Here is a 10,320-nt window from a genome sequence, read left to right as displayed (position 1 = left end):
AGGCACGTGGGCTTCAGTAGTTGTGGCATGTGAGCTCAGTAGTTGTGGCTCGCGGGCTCTAGAGCACAGGCTCAGTAGTTGTGGCGCACGGGCTTAGTTGCTCCGCGGCATGTGGGATCTTCCCGGACCAGGGCTCGAACCCGTGTCCCCTGCATTGGCAGGCAGGTTCTTAACCACTGTGCCACCAGGGAAGTCCCCCTGGTAACATTTTTTTAACCATTAGTGTATTTTCTTTTGTTCTCCTAAAATGTAAATGTATTTCCACAGCAGCACTTTATATCCTGCTATTGTTGATAATAGCCATGAAAAAGCAGTGGTTCAAAAGTCATGAAATGGGATCTTGTGTCAGCTGTGCTTCCCTCACTTTGTTCTTAATATCTTTATATTAGATACCTGATAACTAACCTCATCCTTGATATACTTCCCGGTCTTTCCTGTTCATTTTGGAACTATATTTGACATTTATACCCTCTTCTAACCCTTTGAAAATCCCTGGTTTCAATCTTGTTATGCCCATAGGTGGTGATGGTGATGATTATGTTGAGGATAACTGGGATGTTGTTTCCACTACCCCTGACTGCAATCACAATATGAAAAGGAATCCATTTGTATGGTCTAAGTGGGAGAACATGAGTTAAACAAGCACCTTTTTCCATCAGCTGAGATACGTGTTATGGATATTTTCAAATTCTTCTTTTTGGTTGAATCAAGAGCTAATGCCTAGAGCCAGCCTAAAATCTATTTTCTCAGCTATTTGTGGCAGCTCGTGAGATAGATAATTTTCTAATGAGATTGTTCTGAGTTCATGAAAAAGTCACTGATAAGCTATTGACATCAAACAAATTATTTTGAAAATGTATTTTTAATTTTTGTTTTCAGCTCTACCTGAAACAAAGAATACTTATTCTGTTGAAATTTTAATTGAAAATGTTTCTAGGCTGTAATCAATGTGGATATAATGCCATCTCATTACATAAAAAATGAAATACTAGATGTAAAGTCCAAATTAATGGGGAGAGGAAGATATAATCAATATTTTATTCACATACTGGTGATTTATTTTGTTGTTACAGATAATGTACTGTTCAGAAGTATTTTAATCCATAAAGGACCATCTCGAATCCATTTGTGAAGTGTTCGATTCAAAAAGACGTAATAATTCAACAGTAATACATACCCCCCAGACCAAATATCATTAAAAAAAAGCAATACCACATTTTCAGCATAGAGAATGCAGCATGCCACACTTGACTCAGCATAACACAATTCTCTTCCATGAAAAGTTGCAGATCAAACAACTCAGTGACTAGGTGGACTTTAAAACAACTGAAGAATAACAAGGAAATGAAGGGAAAAATGTTTCTTTAAAAAGATAGCCAAAGATCTAAAGATGACCATTGTCCTGTTGTGGTTTATAAATGACTGATGAGAAAATAGTATGGACATCCATATTTACCCCAAGCTTAGCTGTGCAGGGAATTAAAAAAAAGAGAAGCAAGGAAGGAGATCTTGGGGCAGATAGCCAAATTCCAAGGTATCCATAAAAGCAGAGGACAGCCAGCCACAACATACCTAATATCATCCTGCACAATAAAGAAGACTTGTTAAACTGGGAAGTCATTTTTGTTACTTGAAGGAAGGATGCAGATAAGTCAGGGAAACACCAACAAATTGATCGCAAATATGATGGAAACGTTAGTTACATAAGTGCGTACGTAATGCTCAAGTCTTATCTGGGACGAAGTTTCAACTTCCTTTTCCTATCAATGTTATTCCATAGATTTCGGGGGAAACAAAAATGGTTTCCACATTAGGGCATTCGGATAAGCTAAGTCAATACTGGTAATGAAATAATTTAAGGCAGGTAGCTAGAGGGAGGCTGATAAACTAACAAGTGGCTGTCATGTTAATGCACACTTGCTGATGATGTCATAGGAGCTTGTCTGCTGGCTTCCCCCAGCCACACTGTCAGGTTCTTGATGTAGAAAGCTTGCTCACGCTCGGTGTTCTCTAAGAAGTGCCTCTCACCAGACTTATTTGGCAACTCCTCCTCTAAATCATCTCATACAAAGCTCTGAATTGTTGTATCTGCTCAGAGAGAGTCATTACCTCTGAATTCATTCCTAAACGTTGCTCTGCCCTGTATCACAACTGTAATTCACCTTAAGCCGGCTCAGTATAATAAAGCATGGATTTACACAAAAGCTTAATAATTTGGGGATGTTGCATCTGGTTACTGAGAGGGAGGGTGAGAATGGCCAGAGAGGGTCAGGATTGTAAATCCAGGCAATACACCATGAAATGAATCTGAAGGAAGGTCCCGAACTGGATGCCAATCCGGCAGGCAGGAAAAACAGATAGCGTACATGTACCTTTGGCCCAAACCAAGCCCAAGATCTGGGGCAGGTGACTCATAGAGATTCAAAGGTTACACAGTTAACCCAGGTACAGTTGGAAGGCAGCCAGCAGGGATCTGAGACTTAGTTTCCAGAAGATAAACGATGGAAGACACAGACTTTAGAGGAGCTAGAAGAACATGCAGAGACATGAAAAAGTAGGCAGTAACTAAAACTGAATACTAGCAACATGGAAAACTAGAACCCAGTAGGTTGGGACTTGAGATATCATGGGCCATCAGTGAGAACAGCTGGACAGTGTGGGTAACCAGGGCACCTTTGAGTGTCAGGCCTCAGGCCAGGACGATGCTTGCGTCAGAGCAGTTTAATCACTCAGTAGCAGATGTTTGAGTAACACAAGGGTGGGAAGTCAGACATGATTACAGAGGCGATCTGTCTACCCTAACACAGAAATTCAAATATGTGGAACTTGGTTTTTTCCAAAGCTGTTCAAATTTTTAGGAACGCATTTATTGAGTAAAGTGTCATACCTTCTTTTCTCCTTTAATATATTCACTCCAAAATTTATTAATTGCATATTGTGACTCAGGTAACAAACCATGCACTTGGGATAAAGGGATACAGATGACATGATTCCTGCCTTTAGCAAACAGGTGGATTAACTGATACTTGAAATATCAAGTAGTTAAGTTCAACAGGGAGATAAGCCTAGGGTAGTATAGGGTACAATTTGGGAAGAGGAAGCTAGATGAGGCTTCCTGCAGTGGGACAGCAACAATCTGAAGTGTAATGGGTGAGTATCATTTATTCAGGTAGATGGGCAGGGTGAGGGGCAATGTAAAATGGGGAAGAGGTCATTCTAGCCAGGAGGACTGCAAGGCCAATATAGGAGTTGAGAGATGGTAAGCAGTTAGGCAAGAACTGCCAAGAAGTGGAAGACAATGAGATTAGAAAGATGAGCAAGGGTTGGATCCAGGAGGGCTTTGTGTACCAGGATAAGGAAACTTAGTGTCATTCTATTTATTTATTTATATTTTTTCTTCCAGTTTTATTGAGATATAATTGACACACAGCACTGTATAAGTTTAAGGTGTATAGCATAATGACTTGACTTACATACATCATGAAATGATTACACAGTAATTTTAGTGAACGAACATCCATCTTCTCCTATAAATACAAAATAAATAAATAGAATTTTTTTTTTCCCTTGTGATGAGAACTCAGGATTTACTCTCTTAATTTGCCTGCCACATGGGTCTGTATTAAGCAATCTGGCTGGTAGTATTCTCATGTTTACCTTCCCCTTCCAGATATTTTTTCCCTTCTCTGAAATCATAGTCCTTTATAGCGTTATTTCAGATAGACAGAATTATTTTTGAACTTTTTCTTTTTCTTTTTTTTTTTTTTGCGGTACGCGGGCCTCTCACTGTTGTGGCCTCTCCCGTTGCGGAGCATAGGCTCCGGACGCGCAGGCTCAGCGGCCATGGCTCACGGGCCCAGCCGCTCCGCGGCATGTGGGATCTTCCCGGACCGGGGCACCAACCCGCGTCCCCTGCATCGGCAGGCGGACCCACTGCGCCACAGGGGAAGCCCTGAACCCTTTTTCTTTTAACATAATTTTTTTCAAAGCTCTTACTGAGAGAGCCAACTTTTGGTTTGGCTCAACCCTCCTGAAAATAATACAATTTAATATTCCACCTATAAATATCTACCACACATGAAAATATTCACTGTTCTAGGCCAGACTCAGGTAGGAAACATACAATTTGATTCTTAAAATATGGAAACCCTTGACAAAAATTTTAAAGGGACAATCTGTGGTACAAAATTTTTGTTTTTGAGAGGGATGATTTTAGCTTGGTTTTAACTTCTATTGGTATTACTTATTAGCGTTTATTGTTTCTTTTCTACTTGCTAAAGTAATGCATAAACTGAAGAAAACTTAGAAAATATATAAAAATATAAAGAAAAATTCTATTCTGCATAATCATTTAAAATATTTTCATATATATTTTCTAATCTTTTATTTATACATATGTGGTATTTTGAACAAAATTAATGTCATATTGAACATGATTTTTCTTTTTGAAATTTACTTTCATTATTTAAAATAGCAGTTGAAAATTATGAGCAGGGGAGTGACAAGGTCAGATTTACCATTGAGATAGCTTACTCTGGTGACAGTGAAGGCAATGGGCAGTGGTGGGTATTATCACGAAACAAAAAAATACGCGTGTCTTGGCTATCCCCCAGGGGTCATCCAGATACCTCTTCACCAGTTTTTTTTTGGCCCCAATCTTTCAGTATAATTCCTTTCAGACCTCGAACAACCATCTAAGCCATTCACCTGCATGGGAATCCATGTGTATCTGCACTTTGGACCACTTCTCCTTCCACACACACAACAGCAACCTATTTGGATTGCTTGCTGTTGTGCCTACTGGAAAGATTTCCTTTCATCACCGCCCTTGAGGACGAATGCTGAGTGGGACTGTGACACAACAGAAGTCCGTTTTTGCCTGCGTCAACATTGCACTGACTCATCTGTGCACCAGGACTGTTACTCTTCCTCGGTCAGGTGGTTGGAAGGGACCAGCTCTCCCTTCCCCATGAGACCTTATAAATAAGCTGAGGGATTTGTGTTAATACAAAAAAGGTATGTAATGCGGCAGTCTGGGCTGCCTTTTCATATAATTTACTGGTGCCTTCTAGATCTGATCCTGAATGCATTATTTATTCCTATCATTCTGTCAGTGAATTTAAACATCGCTGCTATGCACTTCTGATCTTATGACTTGGTAACGACATCCACCTTGCTTTCAACAATTAAAAATAACACCCCATTGCTGCTGTTCTGGAATCATGCCTTTTGGCACTAGAGAGCAGAGCTGTATGGTACTATCTTCTACTATAAATACTGTGCTTCAGAGGATATCCCTCACTGAATTTCTTAAAGATATTTCTTAAAGATCCCCCTCATGCCCCATCCACGCATTCTGTTGCTCTAGTGAAGGTATTCTCTGGGCCCTCCCAGGAAACGTAGACATGGATTGGGTTCTTACCTAATAAATCCACTTGAATATTCCAACCTCCCTGATCCTCTGGCCTCTTTCTTACTACTATGCTAAGGACGTTCTGGCATGTCTACCTCATTTATTATGGACCCATCATGTTTAAACTTCAAGAAAGCATCCCAGCAATGTATTGGGACTGGTTCCCCTTTTCCATAAATTCTCCTTTGTTTGGTTTTATATTTCTTCCCTTGGACCAACACCCTCAGGATCCACTCCTACATATGTTCTCTCAGTTCCTATGGTACAGATTAGCCAGGTTCTGTGTTTCCTTCAAGTGTAAGGTATTTCCTCCCAGAGTATGACCTCTCTATGCCTATATCAGCTGTGCTAAGATTTGGCCTGGCTACTGGCCTGGAGGTAGCGAAGGACATGGGGTTGGCTCTTGGGGAGGACATGTCTTGAGGAGGTGTCAACTTGTAAGGCACCTGCATCAAGTGAAGGCCTTTCAGAGTGTCCAGCCTGCTCTCCTCTTCTTTTGCCTTCATGGAAAGTTTAGGGGAATATGAGAATTGAAGATTCTCAGGCTCATTCAGGAAATATTCCCATCCCAGGTCTCAGAATTCCCCCTTTTTCTTATAAGAGAGATATGGTTTGGCATGGGTGACTCTTAAGTCTATACATTCAGTTTCCTTTGCAATCTTGCTAGTGTTACTGTTGGATTCTGTGCCTGATATTCAACACAATTTGTCCTGCAGCTGCAAGAGACAAGGCTCCTTCACAGCTTCTATTTGGCTCTCTGGCTTTCACAGCTTACGTATGTCAACGGTTTAATACCCCAAGCATATCATTTAATTTTTTCAAGGAGAACCAATACAAGGAAGTATTATCAAGTTGGCTACTACCATGGGAAAGTTAACAAAAGTCAACCTGCTCTACAATCCTATAAGTATCATTGTCTCTGTGCCATTCAAGTGCTATAGCTGCAGCATAACCCAATACCTCATATCCAACTATATCTTATCTGAATAAACCACAGTTAAAAACAACAATACCTACTAATTGTGATGCTACTGCATGCCATTTACCATAAATAATGGGGTCCTTAATGCCATCTTATTCATAAGTGATCCACCCTATGAAATGCAACTTAGGATCATCTTTCCTGGGGAAGAAAAGGAGAAACAATTATCCATAGCCTCCCACTCCCCATTTGTCAAAGGTTCACCTCCTGGGACAAATCACCTGCACTTCTGGGTTGTATATGGCTTGGCAGGGAACAGGTTCCTCTGGTGTCTCACTCTGTGGTGTCAACAGAGACATCCCAGGGTGGAAGGAAAGGTGTGCCTGGCACAGGACTGATGAAAAGCACCGTCAGGCTGCACCTGCAAAAGTAGGTCAGAACCCATGCAGTACTGGTTGTCAGGGCTGTGGCTGGACTGAGAGACAGTGCAGCTGAGGAGATCTGAAATGGTGTGTAAGCTGTCCCCTTAGTACTAAGATACTGTAGTATCTTAGTAGCCATTCACCGTTTTTAGGGAAAAAATGTAAACCCACTTAAATCCAAATTCATAAGTTGAAAACTAATATGTTAGGTATTGTGCTTAGTAATGTAAACTAAGTATAACATTAGTAAAACCATATCATTATAGAGCTAGAGAAATAGCAAATTAGACTCATCTGGCTCTGTGTGTGCAATTTTTGATGAATATTGTGTTTAGGAGATCTTAAAGTTGGAAACTTGTCAGGAGGGATCTGAAGGTCTGACATTTTCTCCACTCCTTAGGCGAATGAACGTGCAAAGGAATCAGCCTGGGCTTGGTGCAGAGCTACCTGGACTAGATTTCTGAGAAATCTAATGTCAGCCAGAGAAGCGCCCCAACTGAGGAACTTAAGGATAAACCAAAGCTTCAGAGCAAAAGCACGTCAGCTAAGTTTGTACCGATATGCATGGTGGAGTACATACACATTAGTCTTCCATGGACTACCATAAGGGACCTTGAACTTTTCGTTTGCACATCAGTTAAAATAATACTGAAAATCTTTTTATTTCTTCCACATTAGGTTAACAGCTAAAATAGTTTACTCTAAGTTTAAGTTGTTGAAAATAATGTAATTTCTAGCCAGTTATAAGTATTAGCCCTACAACAAACTGTCAAATAATTAAAAAAAATTTCCAGTGGAATCTTGAAATAATAGCAATTCAATAGCCACGATACCTCATTTAAATATGGGAACAAGATTATTTTAATAATCAGAAAATTTATATATACCATTCCTTTTCTTCTTGAATTTTCCCTTCCATTCAACTCCCTCCACAAAATTTTAATCTAATGGAATTTTTTTATGCTTGGATGTCTTATATTGATTACATACACTTTGTAAAAATTAAGTATATGAATTGAAATCTGAAATTAACATGTTTTCTATAAGCCTCTAATAGATCTAACTTTATTACTGTTGTTATGACACAAAGCAACATGCTTTGCAAATTTTTATAGTTATATAATTATATCTATAAACATAGAAGTAAACTTGATATGAGAAAGGCTCACTCATTCATATACAGGTCTATGGGACTGCAAGGGTAAGCCCCTCTGGCCACCGGTGCCAGGCGATCTAGACGAGTCCTCTGGGAGGCAGTTTCAAAAACCACGGCACCAGGCACAGAACCCGGACCGCACATGCGCGTGATAGGGCATTTCCGGAGACGCGGGCGCTCAGAGCGCGGAGAGGAAGAGCGCGAACGTGGCGCCGCCCTCCTGTCTCTGTTTCTGGAACGCTCCCCAGCAGGCCGCCAAACGAGTGTCAACTCAGACGCTTGCCCCTTGGGCGAAGCTCCCAGACAAGCTGAGCGTGTCCCACACACAGTCACGGAGCAGCCCGGTCGTCGGCGGGAACCGTGGGGCGGGTGAGTCCGGGCTGGAGTGGTGTGCGTTTTCTAAGCTAGGTATTTCAGGGGCTTGTCTCTCAGGTGCAGGTCTTAAAAGGTTGAAGATGTCCCATGTGGGGTTCAGGCCCTTGTCTCCTCGGGGAGAAGCTCCCATTTTGTGTTCCCTCCTGACGGTGGGGCGCTGTGCTGGGAGGGGGTGGGGTTTATGGTGAGACTGTGTCCCAGCCTCTCCTACCGGGTTTGATGTGGACCTTCTCTTGTTTGTCAGGCAGGTAGGAGTTGCTTAGACAGTGTTTAGGTTTTTTTGCAGAGGCAGTTGTTCCATACGTAGCTGTAGGTTCGGTGTGTTTGTGGAAGGAGGTGAGTTCGGGAACCTGTTAACGACGTCATCTTAAACTGGAACCCCCGAAAAAGGTTCATGATAAAATACCTTAGGTTATCATCTGCATCTGAATATTACTGATTATGGGAATGAGACGGGGTTCAATGGAATAAAACAGCAGCCGAAAAGTGGAAAATACTAGGTATACAAAAGGTATTTTAATGATAGCTTATTCTCATTAATCTAAATCTACCAGATATGTAATAAGAATAAATAAGCAAACACAGAAGCGATTGACGGAGGATAGCTGTCAGAAATCTTGGTGCCCAAGTGAAAAGTGAATATGGATTTTCACATATATAGCTGTGAAAGGGAAGGTCCAGAAAGATCTCTCTACTTTGGTTGTATTCTCAGAACGAAGCTGAGGATCAGGAAAATCATTGCTTTAAAGTTACCTATGCTTGCTTAGCCTTGGAACATTTCTGTATGACTCAGGGGTACTGGCATCCCCATTCAAAGACCCCTAGGTATTTGCCATGTTTTATGAACATTATGAATTCCATCATGATCCAATAGAACAAAAGCCATGAGAATAATAGAGTGTGTGCATAAGCAGGGATGTGCATTTACACTGGAAATAAAAGTAGCAATCAAGGTAGAGCTAATTTTTTTAAAAAGCGAGAAAATGAGAAAGTTCATGTCTGAATGCAGTGTAGGAATGATTCTGAAAGAAGAACGGGCAAATCAAGCAAATGTGAGAAGTATTGATTGTATCCTACCAGCAATATCAGAAAAAGGGATGATGAAAACGTATTTACTGAATGAAAAAAAAAAAAAAAAGAAACCGGAAAAGAAAACTGACCTTTTAAGCATGTTGCTAGAGGATTCCTGCTACCACTGCAGGTCAGTGATCGGATTATGATTCAGGAGAAGACGTGCAGGTTTTGGGCAATGTAAAGCCTAAGCTTGGTGGCAGTGTTTCGATGACCTCTTTCTCAGTAGATTTCAGGCCTGGTAGCATCTGGACCATATCAAAGCATCTGGACAAGGCAGCCTGTGCAGGCACCTACAAACTCACAGGCATCACCAGAAAGGATGCTGCAGGCCTCAGCAGGCTTTCAAAGTGACTGTGAGTGGCCACCCCTACTAACAGTGAAGGTTTCTCTGGGTCATATTCATGCTGTCTCCAGATTCACTAAAGATTTATTATACTTTACATCCTGGTTTTCTATATTGTAGGGGAATCAAGAATGGGACTGTATTCCCACTTTCAGCAAATCAGCATAAAGAAAGCATAGCAGCCCGGAGGAGACAGCTGGGAGGGTAGCAGGGCCTGACTGGTGGGGCTCTGAAGCTGCAGTGTTATCTTTTAATTAACAAATCAAGTAGACATTTTAAGCTCCTATATGTGGGTGTATTTGGTTTTGTCTTAATCTTTATAGATGATGTTAAAGATAATAATTACCTTTTTCTCACTTAAAGTCCTTGGAGCTCTCTTCATTCTTTGTGCTTATTTACGCTAGGCACAATTCAGATAACACTCATTTTAAAAGTTTCTAACATGTCAATCATATATCCATTTATTCATCTATTCAAGATATATTTATTGTGCAAATGCTATGTACTTGGCATTGGAAATAAAGTTGTGGATCAGGTGGTAATTATCCTTGAGCTCATGGAGTTTAGAGCATCATAGGGCAATAGATATTAAAAAAGTAGCCTAATAACTAATTG

General features: G+C 40.8%; 1 long non-coding RNA gene across 1 annotated transcript; it reads left to right on the top strand.

Annotated features, from left to right (window-relative positions):
• Positions 1-3,784: 3,784 nt before the first annotated feature.
• LOC137221232 (uncharacterized) lies at positions 3,785-7,910 on the top strand. Its single transcript, XR_010941934.1, has 2 exons — positions 3,785-5,016; positions 7,158-7,910. It is a non-coding gene; the product is annotated as an uncharacterized lncRNA (long non-coding RNA).
• Positions 7,911-10,320: the final 2,410 nt, after the last annotated feature.

This window comes from Pseudorca crassidens, chromosome 3 (genome assembly GCF_039906515.1).
Source record: "Pseudorca crassidens isolate mPseCra1 chromosome 3, mPseCra1.hap1, whole genome shotgun sequence".
Taxonomy (NCBI): domain Eukaryota; kingdom Metazoa; phylum Chordata; class Mammalia; order Artiodactyla; family Delphinidae; genus Pseudorca; species Pseudorca crassidens.
The sequence above is the reverse complement of the archived record's forward strand: the minus strand, read 5'-3'. Positions and strand labels throughout refer to the sequence as shown.